Source organism: Bos javanicus, chromosome 3, assembly GCF_032452875.1.
Source record: "Bos javanicus breed banteng chromosome 3, ARS-OSU_banteng_1.0, whole genome shotgun sequence".
In the NCBI taxonomy this organism is placed as follows: Eukaryota; Metazoa; Chordata; class Mammalia; order Artiodactyla; family Bovidae; genus Bos; species Bos javanicus.
The window spans coordinates 27,996,296-28,020,353 of record NC_083870.1 but is presented as its reverse complement, the minus strand read 5'-3'; the positions used below and the strand labels follow the sequence as shown (position 1 = coordinate 28,020,353).

General features: G+C 43.5%; 1 pseudogene; it reads left to right on the top strand.

Annotated features, from left to right (window-relative positions):
• The first annotated feature begins 21,206 nt into the window (after positions 1-21,206).
• Positions 21,207-22,749, top strand: LOC133245171 (small ribosomal subunit protein uS2-like; annotated as a pseudogene).
• The last annotated feature ends 1,309 nt before the right edge of the window (positions 22,750-24,058 follow it).

The following is a 24,058-nucleotide window of genomic DNA, read 5'->3' as shown; positions in this document are numbered from 1 at the left end:
ACCTACATAAGCACCTGCTTTGTTTCAAATCCTCTGTGACCCTCTGGAGCAGGACCTCCCACAACCAAGAAAGGCCCCAACTACTTCTGTTTCTTGAAGTTTCTGTTGTATTTTTAAGAAATGGATACATGCCAGAATGGGGTCATGAAAGGGCACTTTATACATTATTCATTGGTTCTTTTTAACAAGAAAGCCCCAACTGCATGGCCACATTTGGAGATACTATGGGGTCATGTTTCAGGCTTCTGGTTCTCTGGCAGTTCTCTCCCCTCTCCTCACGGTCCTGTGTGGTCCTCTCTGGGCCAGCGGTGGAAGTGAGGGGATGTGTAGTATGTGTCGGAGGAAGCACACTGAACCTGATGGGAGGTGGGCTGCTTGTAAAAACATGGGCTGGTGCTGGGCCTTGTGCGGGGGACATGGCTTCCTCCCCATCTGTGTGCAGGACCCGAGTCCTTCCTTCAACAGTACTACCCAGCCTCAGAGCCAATCCAGTCCAACCTCTGGTCATGGTAAATGGTCATTCCCTTGACCCTGGGGTCACAGCCATGTCCCCTTATCACAGGAGCTGATCCCCACACTCAGCCCAGGTCTCCAGGAGCACTGCCCGGCCTCTCTGGACTTGCGACTGCTCCCTGGGGTCCTGAGAAGCAGAGGGGCAGGACTGAGGGCTGAGAGGGCACCAGAGGAAGGGAGGATGGACAGACAGCCATGCAGATGACTGTGGAAGCATCAAGGCTCTCTGTCTCTGAAAAGTAGAACCAGGCCCCTGGACTGTGGGTAGAAAACACGGGTTGGGGTGAATGGGTGCAGCCCAGTCTGACCAGGCCTGGAGCTGGCCTGTTGCCTCTTGGTCTCTGTTGCTGTCCTTGGTCCAGAGACTATAGCAGGACAGCCCTTGCACTTGTCCAGGGACCTAATGGCCAGGCTGAAGACGAGTCTGATTCAGCTGTGAGCCACTAGGCACGGTCATGGAATAGAAGTCTCTAGCCAATCCTCTTGATTCCTGGGCATATAGTGAAGACATGGCAAGGGGAGATCCTTGCCCAGGTCCCCACATCTCCCCTTGGCCCCATGTTATCTCTCCAGATCTACACAAAACCTAGAAGATGTACATGGTCATTCCCACTGTTCCACGCTGAGCATTAAGGAACCTGCCCAAGGTGTCTATAGTAGAGCAAGTTTTAGGGCCAGCACATGTCCCTGTGTCTCCCCAAATCCAGCACTTGCCCCTGACATCATGATGAAGTTGTGAAAGGCTGACCACCAGAGTGTATCTTTCTTGGTCCCAGCCTCTTATGCTGGTAGCCTCTTCTTGTTTCTCCAGGATCCCTGTTCTGCCTTCTCCTCTCTGCCCTCTGCCTTGGCTGAACTTGGCACCAGCATCAAAGGCTCCCCTGCCCTCATGCAAAGGGAACTTGGGACCAGCATCAGAGGCTCCCCTTGCCCTCTGTGCAAAGGGAAGCCTGAACGGAGATTCAAGGAAGAGAGATGGGAGGCAGCAGGCAGTGGAGACCCTAGTAAGGCAAGGTGGGGGCATTCCCCCCTAGGGCCTCCCCAGTCCTGGCTCTCTCCTACAACTCCAGCTGTCCTTCTAGATTTCAGTCACTGCCCTTGCACTTGACCTTGGCCCTGGGATGATAGTGGCTCTTTCCCCACTGTCACCAGCACTGCTACAATCAGCATCTCTCATTGGTCTTCCATAGCCCTGCCCCTTCCCGCGTACCCTGCTCCCTCCTGAACCCTCTTCGGTCACCCCGTCCAAGTGTATCTTCCCTCTCAGGAGTCCCTGATGGGACTCTCCCTGTTTTCTCCCTCTTCTCAGTGGTTTTCTCCTCTTTCCAACTCATTGGAAAAGACCCTGATGCTGGGAAAGATTGAAGGCAGGAGAAGGAGATGACAGAGGATGAGATGGTTGGATGGCATCACCGACTCAATGGATGTGAGTTTGAGCAAGCTCCAGGAGGTGGTGAAGGACAGGGAAGCCTGGCATGCTTCAGTCCGTGGGGTCACAAAGAGTCAAACAGGACTGAGTGAGTGAACAGCAACAGCTTGTAGTACTCTCATCTTCCCTCTTCACATACCCCGTGGCCCCCCAGGTCTCATATTTCCTTCCCAGGCCCCCTCCTATAATGCTCCTCTAATACAGATGGAGGCACTGCTTCTGAGGGAAACAGTCCAGGGTCCCCTGGTTCTGGAGGGCAAGCCCTGTGTCTGACCCTGAAACTGGAAGCTTGGCCTGTGCTGGGGGCACGTGGACACGCAGGTGGGAGGGGGCAGGCCCCCGGCTCTCCACCGCTCTGCTGCTCACTGGGTCTGAGCAGAGCTCCCCCAGTAAATCTCCCTGCCCCCGCCCAGGCCCAGGTGATGGAATAAGTGTGGCTGAAGCAAGTCAATCAAAAGCTTCTCCCTGCTCCCTGCCAACCATCCCAGGCTCTTTGGGGCAGACCTTTCTGGGGACACAGTGTCCACAGTGTCAGTGTACATATTTTAGTCTTTGTCTTTCTTTCACTGTAGGAACGGGCTGGCAGAAATCCTTACAGAACTTCTGCTAAAGAATCCAGAGGGGTCTTTTCCAAGTAAATCCTTTTATACTCTGGCTGAGGGATTATGCACGAAACTGAAGATTTCATGTGGGTTTGGTGCCATCTACTGGCCCAGGAGCCGCCTGTCACCCTGTGAGTAACGAAGCTCTCTCTCTAGAAGTTGGTCTGCTTTCTCCCTGAGCAGATGTTCTGACAGGTGTGCACAAAATCACTTGGATGCTTGTTAAATATGAGGACTCCTGGGCTCTTCCTGAGGCTTTACCTCAGTTATTTTGGAGGGAATCCATGAATGTGCTTTTCTAACTAGTACCTTAGACGTTTGTGAGACAAGGCCTATGGTCCACACACTGAGAAGAACTCTGGTGAAGAACTGTATTTTCTAAGTGCCCTGCTTTGCATGAACAGTTATGTACACTTGCATGGTTCTCTGAGAACTATGCTGACCGCTCCTAAATCTGAATCTTTAGCAAAAGCTCCTACGTTTCAGGCTTGTGCTTTTGACTGGTGGCTTCATAAATGTCACTAGAAATAGACACACAGATTCACCATGGTCATCTCTGAATCTCTGTATCGCATTCCCAACCCTCTCTTATTTAGAGGAGGGTCAGTCTTTTCCATTCTATTCAGGCCTTCCACTGATTGGATGAGGCCCATTCACAATAGTGAGGGCAACCCACTTTACTCTGTCCATCAGCTTAAATGTTAAGCTTATTCAAAAACACCTTCACAGAACACCAGAATAATGTCTGGCCAATATCTGGCCACCCCATGGCTCAGTCAAGTTGACACAAAAAATTAAGCAAGTTCCACAAGGTCACCCTCGGTAACTTAGCACCTATCACATCGTCTTCAACTATATTTAATCTCCAAATAAAGACAATAAGAAGGTCATAGTTCACCTTACATGAGATAATCATCCTATGTAGAACTGGAACTGTACTAACCTTTCAAACAGGAGATGGCAGGAGTGAACATTGACATTGTAGGAATCAGTGAACTAAAATGGACTGGAATGGGTGAATTTAACTCAGAAGACCATTATATCTACTACTGTGGGCAAGAATACCTTAGAAGAAATGGAGTAGCCATCATACTAAACCAAAAAGTCTGAAATGCAGTACTTGGATGCAATCTCAAAAACAGAATGATCTCTCTTCATTTCCAAGGCAAACCATTCAATATCACAGTAATCCAAGTCTATGCCCTGACCAGTAATGCTGAAGTAGCTAGAGTTGAATGGTTCTATGAAGACCTACAAGACCTTTTAGAACTAACACCCAAAAAAAGATGTCCTTTTCATTATAAGTGACTGGAATGCAAAAGTAGGAAGTCAAGAAACATGTGGAGTAACAGGCAAATTTGGCCCTGGAGTACAAAACGAAGCAAGGCAAAGGCTAATAGAATTATGCCAAGAGAACACACTGGTCATAGCAAACAATCTCTTCCAACAACACAAGAGAAGACTCTACACATGGACATCACCAGATGGTCAACACCAAAATCAGATTGATTATATTCTTTGCAGCCAAAGATGGAGAAGCTCTCTACAGTCAGCAAAAACAAGACCAGGAGCTGACTGCAGCTCAGATCATGAACTCCTTATTGTCACATTCAGACTTCAGTTGAAGAAAGTAGGGAAAACCACTATATCATTCAAGTATGACCTAAATCAAATCCCTTATGATTATACAGTAGAAGTGAGAAATAGATTCAAGGAATTAGATCTGATAGAGCACCTGATGAACTATGGATGGAGGTTCATGACATTGTACAGGAAACAGGGATCAAGACCATCCCCAAGAAAAAGAAATGCAAAAAGGCAAAATGGTTGCCTGAGGAGGCCTTACAAATAACTGAAAAAAGAAGAGAAGCTAAAGGCAAAGGAGAAAAGGAAAGATATACCCATTTGAATGCCGAGTTCCAAAGAATATCAAGGAGAGATAAGAAAGCCTTCCTCATGATTAGTGCAAAGAAATAGAGGAAAATAATTGAATGGGAAAGACTATAGATCTCTTCAAGAAAATTAGAGATACCAAGGGAATATTTCATGCAAAGATGGGCTCAATAAAGGACAGAAATGGTATGGACCTAACAGAAGCAGAAGATATTAAGAAGAGGTGGCAAAAATACACAGAAGAACTATACAAAAAAGATCTTCATGACCCAGATAATCATGATGGTGTGGTTACTCAGCTAGAGCTAGACATTCTGGAATGTGAAGTCAAGTGGGCCTTAGGAAGCATCACTATGAACAAAGCTAGTGGAGGTGATGGAATTCCAGTTGAGCTATTCCAAATCCTGAAAGATGATGCTGTGAAAGTGCTGCACTCACTATGCCAGCAAATTTGGAAAACTCAGCAGTGGCCACAGGACTGGAAAAGGTCACTTTTCATTCCAATCCCAAAGAAAGGCAATGCCAAAGAATGCTCAAACTACCACACAATTGCACTCATCTCACACGCTAGTAAAGTAATGCTCAAAATTCTCCAAGCCAGGCTTCAGCAATATGTGAACCGTGAACTTCCTGATGTTCAAGCTGGTTTTAGAAAAGGCAGAGCAACCAGAGATCAAATTGCCAACATCCTCTGGATCATGGAAAAAGCAAGAGAGTTCCAGAAAAAAACATCTATTTCTGCTTTATTGACTATGCCAAAGCCTTTGACTGTGTGGATCACAATCAACTGTGGAAAATTCTGAAAGAGATGGGAATACCAGAGCACCTGACCTGCCTCTTGAGAAACCTGTATGCAGGTCAGGAAGCAACAGTTAGAACTGGACATGGAACAACAGACTGGTTCCAAATAGGAAAAGGAGTACGTCAAGTCTGTATATTGTCACCCTGCTTATTTAACTTCTATGCAGAGTACATCATGAGAAACGCTGGGCTGGAAGAAGCACAAGCTGGAATCAAGATTGCCAGGAGAAATATCAATAACCTGAGATATGCAGATGACACCACCCTTATGGCAGAAAGTGAAGAGGAATTCAAAAGCCTCTTGATGAAAGTGAAAGTGGAGAGTGAAAAAGTTGGCTTAAAGCTCAACATTCAGGAAATGAAGATCATGGCATCTGGTCCCATCACTTCATGGGAAATAGATGGGGAAACAGTGGAAACAGTGTCAGACTTTATTTTGGGGGGCTCCAAAATCACTGCAGATGGTGACTGCAGCCATGAAATTAAAAGATGCTTACTCTTTGGAAGGAAAGTTATGACCAACCTAGATAGCATATTGAAAAGCAGAGACATTACTTTGCCAACTAAGGTCCGTCTAGTCAAGGCTATGGTTTTTCCAGTGGTCATGTATGGATGTGAAAGTTGGACTGTGAAGAAAGCTGAGCGCTGAAGAATTGATGCTTTTGAATTGTGGTGTTGGAGAAGACTCTTGAGAGTCCCTTAGACTGCAAGGAGATCCAACCAGTCCGTCCTAAAGGAGATCAGTCCTGGTGTTCTTTGGAAGGAATGATGCTGAAGCTGAAACTCCAATATTTTGCGAAGAGTTGACTCATTGGAAAAGACTCTGATGCTGGGAGGGATTGGGGGCAGGAGGAGAAGGGGACGACAGAGGATGAGATGGCTGGATGGCATCATTGACTCGATGGACGTGAGTCTGAGTGAACTCCGGGAGTTGGTGATGGACATGGAGGCTTGGTGTGCTGCGATTCATGGGGTCACAAAGAGTCAGACACGACTGAGCTTAGTACAGATTTTGTACTGGGAGCAGTGTTTGAACAAGCATCTGAGCACCCACTATAGTTGATATATAAAATTAATCATCACAACACGTTTCCTTCCTTTAGATCTTTTCAGCACCACTATATTCCCAAACCAAACCAGAAAACTTGAAATGATCCTTTAGTCTGTCTCTTTGTCATCCTTCATAGTACATTGGTTGAAATCATAGATCTACCACTTACTAGCTATGTAACCTTAGGGAAGTTACCTAATGTCTCGGGGCCTCAGTCTCCTCATATGAAGAGACAATTAATAATACCTACCTAATATGTGTTTTTTTGAGATTTAAATTTGTTAATATTCAAAAAGCTTAAAAATATCTGTGCCGTGCTTAGTCACTCAGTTGTGTCCAATTCTGCAACCCCAAGGATTGTAGCCTGCCAGACTCCTCTGTTCATGGAATTCTCTAGGCAAGAATACTGGAGTGGGTTGCCATGCCCTACTCCAGGGGATCCTCCCAACCCAGGGATCAAACCTAGGTCTCCAACATTTCAGGCAGAATCTTTACCAGCTGAGCCACCAGGGAAGCCCTAAAAATATCTAATACATAGTAAAAGGCTAAATGTTTATTAAATAAAATACATTTTTAAAAATAAATCCATGGGATTTCCCTGGTGGTCCAGTGACTAAGACTCCACACTTCCAATGCAGGGAGCCGGGGTTCAATCCCTGGTCAGGGAACTGGATCTCTCGTGCCACAACTAAGTGTTCTCATGCTACTGTGGCAACAACAACAAAATGATCACATTCTGCTGTGAAGATCAAAGATGCCAAGTGCTGCAACTAAGACCCCATGCAGCCCAATGAATAAAAAATATTTCTTAAAATAATCCACATGAAGACTATAGAACACCAAAGTAAAAAATCTTCAAAGCAGAGAAAAGAGAAATAGGCTATAAAAATTGACAGCTAAACAGATAACTGTTTACTCAAAGATAATAATAAACAACAGAACATAATGGAGTTCTATCTTCAATTTGCTGAGAGAAAAATAACTAGAATTATATAACAATAAAAATATTTTTCAGATACAAAGATTAAAAAAAGATGAACTAAATTAACTTTTGCTGCGGCTGCTAAGTCGCTTCAGTAGTGTCCGACTCTGTGCGACCCCATAGACGGCAGCCCATCAGGCTCCCCCTGGGATTCTCCAGGCAAGAACACTGGAGTGGGTTGCCATTTCCTTCTCCGAAATTAACTTTTAAGCAAACAAAAATCTAAAGGAGTCGACCACCAAAGATTATCACTAAAAAGAAATCTGGAGGATTCTTTAGAAAGAAGCAAAATTATTCCAGAAGAAATACCTGATATGTGAGAAAGAATAATGAGACAATAAAACAGTAAAAGTTGTGAGTAAATCTAAGCAATATTGACTATATAGTACAGTAATAATGATAATGCCTTATGAAATTTAAAAAGAAAATGATGATGGCATGACAATAGCAGAGAAAGTATGGAGCCTTAAGCTCTTTAGGGGAGACGAGGGTAATTTGGAAGGAGGAGACATCGTTTAGAGGCTTGATAGTAAAAGGAAAGCAGGAGGAAATATCTGAATTTCAGTGGCCTCAGAAACTGAGAGTATCATAAAATCAGAAGCACGCCCCGGTGACGCCGCTCACACCTATCATTTGTCCAAGAGCCTGAGCTCCACAGTACCAACAGAAGAGGGCACTCTTGAACTAGGAGATGCAGTCAGCCAGCCTCTCAGCCTGGGTTCCCACAGAAGTAGAGTTTGAGACCAGGGTTTGTATGCTTCTCAAGTGATCACAGGGACAGAAGTGAGGAACTAGCAGAGAGTCAAAGGAAGGAGGGAAAATCAAGCACTATCATGCTGGTTAATGCCATAGGCAACTTAGGGTTCAGTCTTTCTGGAGACCCCTCTATGGAGTCCTGTAGAATGCAGCATCGTCTGCCCTAGGGAAAGAAGGAGTGGATATTTCATCACTAGTTTAAATGTAATTTAATCCCACTGGTTGCTGTGGCAGCCATGGAAGTGTGCTGTTTGGATCTCCCTTCAAGAAAGAATTTGCCATGTTGTTGCAAGGAGGGCATTTTAATCGAAGGCCTGAGCTGGAGTGCCCACAGGATCGGCCTTGGCTTTGGAGCCAGCTGTGTGCTGGGGTTCACTCACCCAGTGCATGAGTGAGCACAGTGGAGGTCCTAGGACTTTCCCATACACAGAGAATTTTTTCTTGTGATGAGAATTTTTAATACTTCCTCTGTTAGTAACTGTCAAATACACATATTATTAACTACAGTAGCCATGCTGTATATTACCTCCCCTTGACTTACCTACTTTAAAACTGGAAGTTTGTACCTTTTGACTTTTTTCACTCATTTTGCCCAGCTCTGCACCCTCCTGCCTCTGGCAACCACCAATCTGTTCCCTGTATCCATGAGCTTTGTGTGTTTGGAGAGGGGAGGGGAATTCCACGTATAAGTGAGATTGTACAGTATTTGTCTTTCTCTGTCTTTTTTCACTTCACATAAAGCCTTCAAATTCCATCCTTGGTGTCACAAATGGCAATATTTCATTATTTTTTATGGCTAAACAATATAATTACACATACATTAACACAGGCTTCCCAGGTGGCGCAGTGGTAAAGAATCTGCCTGCTGATGCAGGAGACAAAAGAGATGTGGGTTCCATCCCTGGGTTGGGAAGTTCCCCTGGAGTAGGAAATGGCAACCCACTCCAGTATTCTTGCCTGGGAAAATCCCATGGACAGAGGAGCCTGGCAGGCTACAGTCCATGCGGTCACAAAGAGTCAGCACACACATATGCAGATTAATATACATAAATACACATTAATTTACATAATATATAAAAATATTTTATCTATTCATCCACTTATGGACACATATGTTGTTTCCATATCATAGATATTATAAATAATGATGCATGAATATGGGGGTACGGAAATCTTTTCCAGTTAGGGTTTTCATTTTCTTCGAATAAGTTTCCAAAAGTGGAATTGCTGGATCATATGGTAGTTCTATTTTTAATTTTCTGAGGACACTCCATATAGTTTTCTACTGTGACTACACCAGTTTACCTTCCTAAACACCAACTGATTTTAGCTATAAGGCTTCAGCAGAAATTCTGAGACCATGATAAATGTCTAGTTCAAGACAAAAAGACGTTCAACCTCTCTACAGCATAGAAATGTAAATTAAAGCAATAATGAAATATCATTTTTTACTCAAAAAGTTGGCAGAAATTAATAAGGGCAATAACAACAAATTTGGGGCAAGACTTGGAACAGTCCTTCAGAGGGTTAATGAAAATGTGGCTACAATTTCTTTTCTTCTCTTCATTTGCAGAAAGTAAACCTTTGTACCTTGAAAATACTAATTACAGTTCATTGTGGGTTTTTTTTTATCAATATCTAACATGCAATATAACGAAGTTTTAATTTTTAAAGCCTAGTTTATCTTAAACCTTCAAGCTCAACCTACAAATCCATTTCTTCTATATAAATCCAATAGTTCAAAAGAATTATAAAAATTATTTCTACTGGCTCTTTGATTAATGTCAACTAACTTAAGTTTAACAGATTAAATCCTTCTTAAACATTTACTTATTTTATTTTTTAATTAATCACACTTCCTTAGACATTTGAAAATATAATCACAAAGTCAATATATTGAATTCTTACAGGCAATTGAAACTCCTGTCATGGCAGATTTAACAAGAACAAAATTATTCTCCACAATTACGAGAATTGTACATTAATAAATCAATCTTGTAAATGTGGTATGTCGGGTTCTCTTACCCATTTTCCAACATCATGAAACAGAAAAGCAAACAAAGCACATATAAAGCAGTAGAAAGATTTCAAGACTCATTATAAATCCCATACAATGTAACCTACCAGAAAGAATTCTGCATCCAGTATTTCATTATCTCTATATTTATTTTATACCTGTCTAGGGTTATAAACTGCAAACTCAGTCAAAGGAAACAAAATTACAGTCTTTGTTGAATGATTCTATTCAAGCTGCCAGTTCAAAAGCTGACTAACTTGACATGTGTCTGCACCCTCCTTCTCTGTTACTCGTTTATGTGTCTCATTGCCCACTTTTTCTAGGGTACTGTGTTGGCTGGGAAGATCCCCTGGAGATGGAAATGGCAACCCACCACAGTATTCTTGCCTGGAAAATCCCATGGACAGAGGAGTCTGGAGGGTTACAGTCCTTGGAGTTGCAAAGAGTCTGACATGACTTAGTGACTGAGCACATGTTGGCACGGGGGAAGGTGATGAGCTTACATGGGGTGGTCATCCCAGCTAATGGGGCCCTATCCATATTCACAGGCTAGGGAGTTTACACATCCTCATAGGAGAACCGACCCTCTCCTCCACATCAGAGGAAAAGTAAATGCCATGCTAGCCCATCCCTAGGGAATATGAAAGTGTTACTTGCTCAGTCGTGTCCAACTCTTGTGACCCCATGGACTGTGGCCTTCCAGGCTCCTCTGTCCATGGAATTCTCCAGGCAAGAATACCAGAGTGGGCTGCCTTTCCCTTCTCCAGGGGATCTTTCCAACCCATGGATCAAACTTGGGTCTCCTACATTGCAGGCAGATTCTTTACCATCTGAGCCACCAGGGACGCCATCCCTCAAGAATGCATCCTCCTATTTAGATCAACAAGCATCTGTGACAGGCTTTCTTCTCTGTGAAATTTGACTCGGTTTAAAAACAAGTCCTTCTGTAGTCAGCCAGGGAGTACCAGTGGTAACACTCTTGCTTATGAAGCTTTGGGCAACAAAACTCTTTCATTTCAAAGTTAGACATGTTTGAAACACAAATTTACATACATGTCCCACATAAATTATGTTGACTTATTACATAACCTGTCAGTTGTCCTCTTCTCCCTACCCTGTCCATCCCAGGCAGAGTCACAGATACCCTCCACTTGCCTTCATTTCTTCCTAATTTCCACAACACTCCCCTGCCTATCATGGGAGAACTAAGAGTATGTCTCATTGACATGGACCCAATACTTGGCCACCAGAGGTGAGCCTGCATAGGCCCAACTAGCAACCTGATCCTACTGCTTCCTAGCTGGTCTGTCCAGGGCCAGGCTTCTGTCTCCATTGTCAGCAAAACCCGCCACTGAAACACTGAAACCCTCCCCTAGTCCCCAGCCTCCTTGGGTGGGATCTTACCCTCCTATATATGTTTCTTAAAGGGTGGTCCAGGATCACCTGAAGCAGAATGATCTAAGGCATTTGTTCAGATATAGAATCCCAGGCCACATGCTGAATCTCTGGCAATAGACATAGCATGCTGCCAGTTTGAAAGGTGAATCTTCCACACACCAGGTTTTGAGCACCAAACCCTCGATCATCCTTGTCTCTGCCTTCCTTAGACCAATGGAGGTGGCATCTGACTCCCCACCATAAAAGGCCTGGACCTAGGATTCTATTGACCCTCTGACTGTGGGCATCACTTCTGACCAGCAAGATCCTAGCAGGCAAGGAGCCACTTACTGGGTATAATTCTCAACCAATTTTTCCTTAAATTCCAGCCTGCTCTGTATCCATGATTTGACTTATATTCTCACTTAATTTGACTTGGCTGCTTTTGGTTTTTATTTCATGATAATTTATTCCATAAGTACATCCCTTTTGACAACTTGAAATGGTAACGACACAGTTTAATTTCTCTCTTGGCTGAGTGAAGTTTCCGCCTCATTAGGACACTCTCTAAGGGGCCACCAATCACAGACTGGTGGGTTTCCGGCCAAAGAACTACTTCCTTCAGTTCGTTGTAGGACCGGAAGCCTGCACCTAATTGTGCAGCTGGGTTGTGATCAGCACTTCCAGGCAGAGAGATGGCCTCCTGTAGGAAAGGCAGTCAATTCTCTTAGGAAAATGGAGCTTTTATGTCTGAGCTGCAAAACGAACAGGCCAGTCAGCAGCTGGGACAATGGCCAGGCTCCTGGAGAGCAGGTGCAGGAAACCCATTTTTGGAGTGGCTCTGGGCAGCAATGCAAGGCCCATCTTCTGCCCCTTCTACACTGAAAAGCAGCACCCACATCCTTCCAGATGGGTCCTCAGCCCTGCCCTTAGCACTTGGCTCTGTGGGTTCTAAGCCCCAGGATCTTTCCCCCTGCTTTCCAGGTAAATAACTGACAGATGGACCCACACAAATTATGGATGGCTTGCTGTGTTGCCTCTTCTTCTAAGCATGTTTGAATCTCCACGAGACACACAGAGCCATAGTGTGTCAGACCTTAACACAACCTGGTCTAGCTCCTTCTCTATGGACAAACAAATGAGCTCAAAGAAGAGTGCATGCTTAGTTGCTCAGTCGTGTCCGACTCTTGCAACTCCATGGACCGTAGCCTGCCAGGCTCCTCTGTCCATGGAATTCATCAGGCAAGAACACTGGAGTGGGTTGCCGTTATCTTCTCCAGGGGATCTTTCTGACCCAGGGATTGAAACTGCATCTCCCATGCTGGCAGGAGGGTTCTTTACCAGTATGCCACCTGGGAAGAGAATCACCTGCAAAACACAGAGCAGAGGAGGGGTGGAACCTGCATGTCAACTGTCGGAACCCTGCCCTCCTTCCAGAGCCTTCTCCATGCCTGCCTGCAGACATACCTACATGGGACAGAAGAAGAAATGGTCCTCAAACACTACCCTACCTCTGTCTGCCCCCTGCTATCTCCAGCCTTAACCTCTCCTCTGCACCCAGACTCACACATCCATCTGTCTACTTGGGTATTCAACCAAACACATCCAAAACCAACTCAAAGCCCACCCCCTTCAACTTCCTCATTTCAGTTACTGACACATCTGTCCTTCTGGTTGCTTTAGTTAAAGAACTTGGAGTGCCCCTTGCTGTCTCTCTCACACTACATTCCATTCATCAGCACATCCTGTCAACTCCACTTTCTATCCAGGATCTGATCTCTTCTCACCGCCCACACAGTTCAACCAAGGTCCTAGGCAACATTTCCATCTGTCACAGTGGCTTCCTGAATGGTCTCCTGGTGTCTACACCTTTCCCAACCGAGCAGTCTACACTCCATGCAACAGCCAGGGTGAGCATGGGCCTACACCACCCACTCTTACACCCTGCCCACAGCTCCCATCTCAGGGTAGAAGCCGTGATTCTCACCAGAGCCCACAAGTCCTACAGGACACAGACACCTTCAGTTCCTCGTCCCCTCACATGGCTCCCCTTCCTCACTCTGCTCCTGCCCCCCCTTATTCCTTACACGCGCAGCCTGCCCCAGGCTCCAGACCTTTGTTCACTCTTCCTCCTCCACCGACTCTCTCCCCAGATGTTTGCCACTCACTTCCCTCCTTCCTTCAGGCCCTGGTCAAATATCACCTCAAGAAAGAGGTCTTTGACCACCCCACATGAAATTGTAATGGTGCCCCTTTTCCACACTTCCTGTTCCTTTGCTCTCTTGTTCCCTGGAGCACTTGCATGCGTGTGTGCTAAGTCACCTTCGTCATGTCTGACTCTTTGAGACCCTAGGGCCCATAGTCCGCCAAGGCTCCACTGTCCATTGGATTATCCAGGCAAGAATACTGGAGTGGGTTGCCATGCCCTCCTGCAGGGGATCTTCCTGACCCAGGAATCAAGCCTGTGTCTCCTGCATCTCCTGCATTGCAGGTAGATTCTTTACCTGCTGAGCCAAGGGGGAAGCCCCTCCCCAGATCACTTACAATCTGATATATAGTTACCTGTTTATTCACATTTTTTATCACTCTATTCTAGAACACAAGCTCCATGATGGTGGGGAATTTGCTCTATTCACTGTTGAATCCCCAGCATGTAGAGCAGTGCCTGGCACTTAGTTGGTGCTCGATTAACATTGGCTGAATGAATGGGTGAATGGGTGATTCTTGTGGCAAATGCTCTGTGAGGCATTTTAGGTTCACACCTCACTTCATCCTCACATACCTGTGTCATTATCTTCATTGCACCAAAGAGGAAATAAATGCTCAGAAGAGTTCCCAGCACTCATGGCTGGTAAATGGTAGAGTCAGGATTTGAACTCAGTTCTAAAGTGTTCAAAGCCCTTGCTGTTCACATAAAACCAGACCAAAGGAATCAAACATATCACCCTTCTTAGAAAGATTTGCACTTTAAATGACATGGGATGGAGGACATGGTGAAATACTGAATCCCTATTGGGGAGATTTCATCCACTCTAGCATGAGACCTTCTCCAACCCCTCAAGCCATTCACCTAGGTGCCCCCACTATGTCTGCAGCAGGCAGCCCCACAGGGTACCTCTTTATGCAGCCAGCTTGGGAGAGCATCCCCAACAAGAGCTGTCATTGTTAGCTTGCTGTGCTAACTCTGTCTCACTTGCAGCTAGACACTTACATCTTAACCAGAACAGTAGTGCCGATGGATGAGACATCTCTCCAGGGCTGCTCTAGAATTGTGATAGAATCAGCAATCCCACTTTTGCCCACCTCTCCTCCCCTTGAGTGGTCTCAGGACCACCCCTTATCTTTGTTGAAGTGCCCTTCTCCTGCCATTCACATCCACAGCCTTTCTTTCGTTTCATATACATGATGCCCACAGTTGCCTTCTTCACTCTCGTGGACGCATTCACACAGAACTGTTCCCCCATACTTGGCTTCAGATGGGGAGAACTGAGGGCACTGGAGGGTAGTTGGGTACAGCACTACAGGTTTGGGGAACACCTTGAAGAAGCTGATAATGTCCGGAAAGGAAGGGGTAGTTTTGAGAAACAGTACATTGGCTAGTGGGTCTGCATTGTGGATGAGTGTGGAGAAGGCTGGGAGTGGAGGAGCTACAAAGGTCAGCTACAAAGCTCAAAGCTACAGCTACGAAGGTCAGGTGGGCAGGCAGTGGAGGAGGTGGAGTGAGGCATGGTCCTGGATCCTAAGCACAGAGCAGAGCTTTAAGGGTGCTTCAGCACGGTCCTCCACAATCCTCCTTCCCCTACCCTGGATGAATCCATTCCTGGCCAGTGATGTTTCAGAAAGCCACCCAGTCAAACTTTTTGGTTTTGCTTGATAGCCGGATTCTTGCCTCCAACTGAGGTGTGAATATATGGAATCTCACCTGCTGGGCAGCCTCTATTCCACATGCCTTCTCACCTCCCAGGACTCCCAGGCTCTCTGCTGTCTCCTGCTCCTCCACCCCAGTGAAGATCTCACAGATTGCTGGTAGCTGAGGAATCCCAGCATCACCACCTGCCAATTGAGGAGCATAACCTCTCTAAGACCTCAGTCTCCTCTGTGTGGAACAGGAAATTCACCTCTTCTGGCCATTAAGGAAAAGAGTGAATCCAATGTGAAGAAAATGAGGTTTTCTCTCAGGATGAAGAGAGCTGGAAAGAAAGTTATTTCCATCCTAACCATTAGGAAAAGCTGGATAAGCTATAGAATTATACCTTTTATAGAGCCCACAAGTGATCTGTGTTAACAAGGCAACTAGGTAAACCAAATTCTGAGGAGGAAGAAGTCCACTGAAGGCAAGGTGGGATGCACACAGTGCCTCTCCTTTGGCAGAACCTGGGAGAATGAGGAGGCTGCTAAGCAAACAATTAAAAAGTAAACTAAGAGCTTAACACACTCTTGGAGGCCAAGCGTGGGTCAGCACATCAGTTTGGAATAGTGGGGGCCGTAGACACCAGGAGAGCTCATGTCACTTGTAAGTGCTTCTTTCTGAGCCTCTCCTGGGTGCCCACAGCAAGAATGGAGGCAGGGCAGCAGATTGATGAGAGTCTTCTCTGACACAGGAGGGAAGAAGGTAATGAGGGCTGAGTGGGACAGGCTCAAAGCCCTGCTTGCTTCTTCGGATCCTTTTCTCCTATGAAGCAAAAGCCTTCAGCTAGTGAGGAAGAGAAAGTGCACCCTCTAGATGCATAGCTTCTGGGAGAAGAGGAGGAGTAAAACCCATGTTTCTTGGGAGAATATAGGAAACTCTCCCCCAGGAAATAGGCAAAGAACCATCACAGCTAGAAGAGTAGGAGTAAAAATCTTCTACCCCCAGGGACAGCAAGAGAGATCTTGGGTCCAGAATTCTACACTGATGCCAAGAAAACTGCATGACTGGAAAGAGATAGATCAATGGAACAAAATAGAGAGCCCGAAAGTTGACCATATGAATACAGTCAACTGGTCTTTGACAAAGGATCAAAGGCAATACACTAGAGCAAACAGTCTCTTCAACAAATGGCCCTGAAACAACTGGACATCCACTTGCAAAAAAGATGAATCTACACACATCACCCTTCACAAAGATGGACTCAAATGGGTTAAAGACCTCAATGTAAAACACAAAACTATAAACTCCTGGAAGATAACAGGAGAAAACCTAGACAACTGGGATATGGTGATGACTTAGACACAACAACAAGGGCTCAATCCATGAAAGAAATAATTGATAAGCTGGACTTTATTTTAAAACTTCTGCTCTGTGAAAGATAAGGTCAAGGTAATGAAAACACAAGCCACAGACTGGAGGAAAATGTTTGCAAAAGGCATATCTGATAAAGGACTGTTACTCAAAATATACAAAAACTAGTAAAAGTCAACAATAAGAAAACAAAAAAACCCACTAGAAAATTGGCCAAAGACACTTCAGCACTGCCATGCAGATGGCTAAAAAGTATATGTAAAGATGCTCTACCTTATATATAATTTAGGAGATGCAAATTGAAACAAGACACCACCACACACCTGTGAGAATGGCCACAGTCCAGAACTCTGACAACACCAAATGCTGTGGAGGATGCGGAGCCACAGGAACTCTCATATATTACTTGTGGGAATGGAAAATGGTACAGTCACTTTGGAAGACAATGTGGCAATTCCTCATGAAACTAAACATACTCTTACTATATGATCCAGTAATTGTGCTCCTTGGTATTTACTTGGAGTTAAAAATATATGCCTATACAAAAACCTGAACACAGATGTTGATTCATAATTGTGAAAACTTGGAAACAACCAAGGTGTTCTTCAGTAGGTGAGTGGATAAACTGTGGTAAATCCAGACAATGGAATATTACCCTATACTAATAAGAAATGATCTATCAAGCCGTGAAAAGATCTGTGGGAACCATAAAGGTATATTATTAAGTGAAATACACCAATCTAAAAGAGTTATGTCTGTATATAGTTGTATGATTCCAACTATATGATATTTTGGGAAAGGTAAAACTATAGACAGTAAAATAACCAGTGGATGTCAAGAGTTGGGGAGGGATAAATAGTCGGTGCACCAAGCACTGTTAGGGCAGTGAGAATACTCTGTATGATGTCATAACAATAAATACATGTCACTGTGAGAGTAAGTGTTAGTCACTCAGTTGTGTCTGACTCTTTGTGACCCCAGGGACTGTAGCCTGCCAGGCTCCTCTGTCCCTGGAGTTTTCCAGGCAAGAATACTGGAGTGGGTAGCCATTCTCTTCTCCAGGGGATCTTCCTGACCCAGGGATTGAATCCAGGTCTCCTGCATTGCAGGCTGATTCTTTGCTTCAGTCTAAGCCACCAGGGAAGCCCACATGTCACTATACACTTGTCCAAATACTTGCTGAAATTTGCAACACCAAGAGTGAATCCTAAAGTAAGCTATGGACTTTGGGTAATGATGATGTGGCACTGTAGATTCATCAGTTATAACAAACCGATCACTCTGGTACAGGATATTGATAACAGGGAAGACTAAGCATGTATGGTATACATACATAGAATACATGGGACATCTCCATACCTTCTTCTTTATCTTCCTATGAATTTATAACTGCTCTAAAAGACGGTTTTTAAAAAAAAGTAATGAATTAATTAATAATGGATATAAAATGAAATCATGAAGAAATAATTAACACAAATGAAAGCAGGAAAAGAAAAAAAGCGAAAAGAACAAATCAAACAGAAAATGGCTAGAAACCCGGTAGATATAAAGCCAACCACATCAATAATTAAATTACTTGTAAATCACCCAGTTCTATTTATACTTTTAACTAAGATGAAATAACAGTAACCAGGTTTATCCTCCTGCCTGAAATTTTAAAACTTGACAAAACGATGTTTGAGACATTTCACATGAGGCGACAGAGAATAGTGATCCCTGATAGACAGGGAACAAACAAGGTGAGGCCTATGATTACCCAGGCTTACTTCCTTGGCCTACTGTGGTTAGGAAAGGCAAACCCAGAAAGCCCCAGAACAGCACATGAGATAAGGAGCCATTGCTCTGAATGTCCAGAAAAACTAGGCTAGAGTTTATCACAGAGAGTATCAGAGAGGAGAGGGCTGCACAGAGATGCTCAGAGAGTCCCTTTAAAGACTTGTGCAATGGTGATGAGTGCATTGATATGAGGAGAGTATTGAGACTAAGGAAAGGATCACTCACAAGGAGGAGAGGGAAAAGTACCTGGCACTCACACTAGCTACAGAGAGTGCCCGTTCCTGCGTCATAACCCGTGGGGTTATGTTCGCTACCCCATGTTGGGTAGTGTACTCAGAAATGTCTTCCTTGGTGTTGGGAAGCAACTAGCTTAAACATGACCCTGGTCCAACATAAAGTGTTTTAAAATGAGGACATAAAAGGATTAAACAACTTCCAAGTAATTCTCACTGCATCCCAAAGCAATGCTTAGGAATATTTAAAGGAATACAAAACTATCTAACATTCAACAAGACAATTCACAATGTCTAGTATCCAGTAAAAAAAGTATTAGACATTCACTTTTTTATATGAAAAAATCAAATTAAAAATATATATTCTATTTATTATGAGAAATATATTCTACATGAAAGATATTTTCAGAGATTTATTCATATATTCAACAAACTAGTTTATTTTTTTCATCATTTAGATTTCAATTTCCATGATCTCATTTTAGATGTTACTCCTAATATTTATTTTTATTTTTTTAAATGTATTTACTTTTAATTGAAGTATAATTACTTTAAAATATTGTGTTTGTTTCTGCCATACATCGGCATGAATCAGTCATAGGTATACATATGTCCTCTCCCTATGAGGAGAGGGACATATGAACCTCCCTCCCTTCTCCCACCTCCCACCCCATAGGCATCCGAAGGGCAGAAAAATATAATGACAGAGAATTGATACAGATGTTAAATTTAGCTGACAAGAACATTAAAATAGTGATTATAACTGAATTTCATAGTTTCAAAAATTTAAGTAGAAACATGGATAATATAAAAGAGACATGAATAAAACTTTAAGGATGAAAACCAAAAAATGAAAAAGTATGCTGGATAGGATTAACAACAGATTATACATTGCACATTAGAGGTTAACAAATTTGGATAGTTTCTAATGCTATGAGTTCACCCATAAAGCTATGAGTTCACATGAGTTTTTTTGAGTTCACTAATCTTTGTTCCAACAATGTCTAATCTTTTGTTAATCCTGTTAATTCTAGTTGGTATATTTTTTATTTCAGACATTATAGTTTTCATCTCTAGAAGCTCAACTTGAATTTTAAAGCTTCCATTTCTCTTGTTATCATGCTTAATTCCCCCCTCCGAGATTTTTAAAATTAATTTTTATTGCAGTATATTTAATTGTTGTGTTAGTTTCTGCTATCCAAAGTGAATCAGTTATGTGTATACATATATCCACTCTCTTTTAGATTCTATTCCCATATAGGTCATTACAGAATATTGAAAAGTCCCTATGCTGTACAGTGCGTTTTTATTAGTTATTAATATCCATTTTATTTATAGTAGTGTGTTTACATAAATCCCAATCTCCCAATTTATCTCTCTCCTCCCCTTTAATCCTTGATAACTGTAAGTTTTCTTTCTATGTCTGTGATTCTACTTCTGCTTTGTAAATAGTTTCATTTGTACTATTTTTTTAGATTCCACATGCAAGTGATATTATACTATATTTGTCTTTGTCTGACTTACTCCACTCAGTATGACAATCTTTAAGTCCATTTAAGTCCCTGCAAATGGCATTATTTCATTCTTTTTTACAGCTGAGTAATATTCCATTGTATACATACATAGTACATATATATGCTATATGTGTGTATAGTATAGTATATATGTCAGAGAAGGCGATGGCACCCCACTCCAGTACTCTTGCCTGGAAAATCCCATGGACGGAGGAGCCTGGTGGGCTGCAGTCCATGGGGTCGTTAAGAGTCGGACACGACTAAGCGACTTCACTTTCACTTTTCACTTTCATGCATTGGAGAAGGCAATGGCAACCCACTCCAGTGTTCTTGCCTACAGAATCCCAGGGACAGGGGGGCCTGGTGGGCTGCTGTCCATGGGGTTGCACAGAGTCGGACACGACTGAAGCGACTTAGCAGCAGTAGCAGCAGCATATATATGTATTACCTCTTCTTTTTCCATTCCTCTGTTGATGGACATTTAAGTTGCGTCTGTGTCCTGGCTATTGTAAATGGTGCTACAGTGAACACTGTGGTACATGTGTCTTTTCAAATTATAGTTTTCTCTGGATAGATACCCAGGAGTGGGATTGCTAGATCATATGGTAACTCTATATCTAGTTTTTTAAAGAAACTTCATACTGTTTTACATAATAGATGTGCCACCCCTAGCTTTTTGAATTACTGTTTTGAAGAGGTTTTGTTTGTTCTACTGATTCTATCATCTGTGTCAGTTGATATATTTCAAATAATAGATTTCCCTCCTCTTTATGAGCAACATTCCTCTGCTTCTTTATATGTTTGGTAATTTTTACAGGATCCCAGTTATTGTACTTTACTGGATGCTGCATATTTGTGTATTTCATAATACTCTTGACCTTTGTTTGGAACACAAAACACTTGGAAACACTTTGAGGCTTTCAGGTCTTGCTTTTAAGCTTTGTTTGGCACAACCAGAGCAGCATTTAATCCAGGGTGTTTTTTCTCCCCCGCTACTGAGGCAAGACCAGTCCAATTACACCACCCAGTACTTTATAGGTTATGCGGTTTGCCAGCCTGCATAACAGGTACTATTATGACCGATTGGTCATAACAGGTACTATTTACTGTGTGACTCTAGTATTGCCCCCTTTAATCGATTCAAGGGATTCTTTCCTCACACACGTGCACTCAACAGAACTTAACCGAATACTCAAGGGAAGCCTCTATTTTTCTAGAGTTCTCTTTACCTGTATCTTTCTCATCTCTGTTACTCTGCCTCCTTAAACCCTAGCTCTCTCTCTTCAGTGCAGGAAGCCCACTAGGCTCTGACTGGTTCCATCTTCCCTGTGCCACGGCCTGAAAACCCTCTTTAGGCAGCAAGTTAGGGCAACAGTGGGGATTACCCAGCTGGTCTCCTTCATCTCAGGGATCTGTCTTCTGTTACATGATCCAACTTCTTGAAATCTGTTGTTTCATGTATTTTATCAGAATTTATAGTTACTTTATATGGGAGCATAAATCCAGACCTGTTAATCTACCTTGGACCTGGTGTTTTAAAAAAGCATTTAAAACAAAACATATGTTTGAAATTTTATTACTGAACTTAAAACGTCAAAATAATTTTTAAATTCAGAACTTAAAGTTTTTACACTCAAAAGAAAAAAAAAATATTATATCATGGAATTTACAATGTGTTTTTCAACTTTTCACATAGCTGAAAAACACATAACTCAAGTAACACTGCCAAGGAAGTTTTTTCTTTAGAGGGAAAGGTAGGGCCTGTCTGCACTACTCAGACAGGGATCCATCCGGCATTGTTCAGCATTTCCATAATAACTTAAAGGGAGTCCTTGATGTCCTGTAAATAAAGAAGAAGGATGGCCTCAAATTCCTTGCAGCAGAAACTCACTTAGGTAGCATTAACCTTGACTTACAAATTGAACAGTACATCTACAAAAGGAATCTCTGTGGCACCTACAACATAAAACTGGAGAGAACTTGGGAAAAACTTCTGTTGGCAGCTCTCATCATCATTGCCATTGAAAACCTGCCGATGTCAGGGTCATATTCCCCAGGAACACTGGCCAGAGAGTTGTGCGGAAGTCTGCTGCCATCACTGGAGCCTCTCTTACTGTGAGCACTGCACTCCTGAACCTGCACTAACCAGAGCCAGGCAGCCCTCAGGGAGCCAAGACTACCAGTGGTTACTGACCCCAGAGCTGACACCAGCCTCTCACAGACTCTCCTCTGCATTATGCGGACATTGCCATCCTGTGGAGCAACAAGTGAGCCCACTCAGTGGGTCTGATGTGCTGGGTGCTGGCCCGGGAAGTTCTGGGCATACATGGCACCACCTCCTGTAAACACCCATCAGAAATTATCCCTGATCTCTGCTTTTAAGGGATCCTGAAGAGATTGAAAAGGAAGAGCAGGCTCAGCTGAAAAGGCTGTGACCAGGGAGAGATTTCAGGTGAGTGGACTGCTCCAGCTCCCAAGGTCACTACTACTCAACCTGAGTCCAGACTGGCCTGAAGGCACAGGGGCCCTGGGTGCCTATTCAGCTATTCCCTACTTAAAAGCAGAGTGCTTAGCCCACCACTGAGGACTGGCTTTGCAGCTCCCACTTCTCAGGCCACTGAATGGATACAACCAACCACTAAGTGGTCTATAGTTTGATCTTCCATACACTCTAAAAAACAGAAACAGGTTGATAGAAAATAAACAGCTTCTTACACATAAATAGGTAGATAGATAAAAGATAGACGATGAGAAAGTTTGACTTCCCTGGTGGCTCAGACAGTAAAGAATCTGCCTGCAGTATGAGAGACCCGGGTTTGATCCCTGGATTGGAAAGATCCCCTAGAGAAGGAAATGGCAGCCCATTCTAGTATTCTTGCCTGGAGAATTCCATGGACAGAGGAGACTTGTGGGCTATAATCCATGGGGTCGCAAAGAGTCAGACACGACTGAGGGACTAACACTTGATTTCATTCAAAAGGAAAGGTGGAAGGAAAGAAAAGTGTGCAGTGATCATTAATCAGACAAGGGAAGAAGGAATAAAGAAACAGCAAGAAAAAAAATCTGTCTTCATTATCTATGACTAGTGCAGTGGGAAAGCCTGGCTGGGATCCAGAAGGCCTGGATTTAGCCTCTGTGATCTTGGAAATGCCACTTTAAACTGTTTGAGTTTTTGTAAAATATCTAACTTATAGAATTGCCAGGAAAAAACTATTAAATAATAGATTTACATGACTATTACAATGCCTACCACACAATAAAAAAGCAAAATAAACATTAATTCCTTCTCTCTGCCTGATCATTTATATGGTTCACAAATGAGCACAGTTACAGTAGAGATCCTGCTTTAAAATGTAGGTTTTATTACTATTCAGGTATAATAAGGCCAACAGATAAAGGGACAATTACCTTTGGGAAGGTAATTCCAAGAGGAAGGGGTACCCTACACCATGCACAGTCACATAGAGAAGCACCAGGGTCAGTCAGGAGGTAGGGAGAGTGGGAGGAACACATGGGCAGGAGCCTTTATTTTCTTGTGAAAAGGAACAAGCGAGGCAGGGTAAGCAGGCTTAGGATGGCTAGTTTGAATAATTCCAGCAGCATCTGGGATGCTGGAGCTGTCTCTACTTGTCCAGTACCCTACCCTGGGGTAATCAGGGCAGATGGATAGTGGTCCTGAGTGTGAGAGCCGGATAAGGCAGGAGGCTGGGTACAAGCTCTGGATGGGTTGCTTTGCCTATAAGGAACATTGCTTGTGAGTTAATGGTGACCCACTCCAGTACTCTTGCCTGGAAAATCCCATGGAGGGAGGAGGAGCCTGGTAGGCTGCAGTCCATGGGGTCATGAAGAGTCGGCTTAACTACTAGGAATTAGCTAGCCCTGAGGCGGGCAGG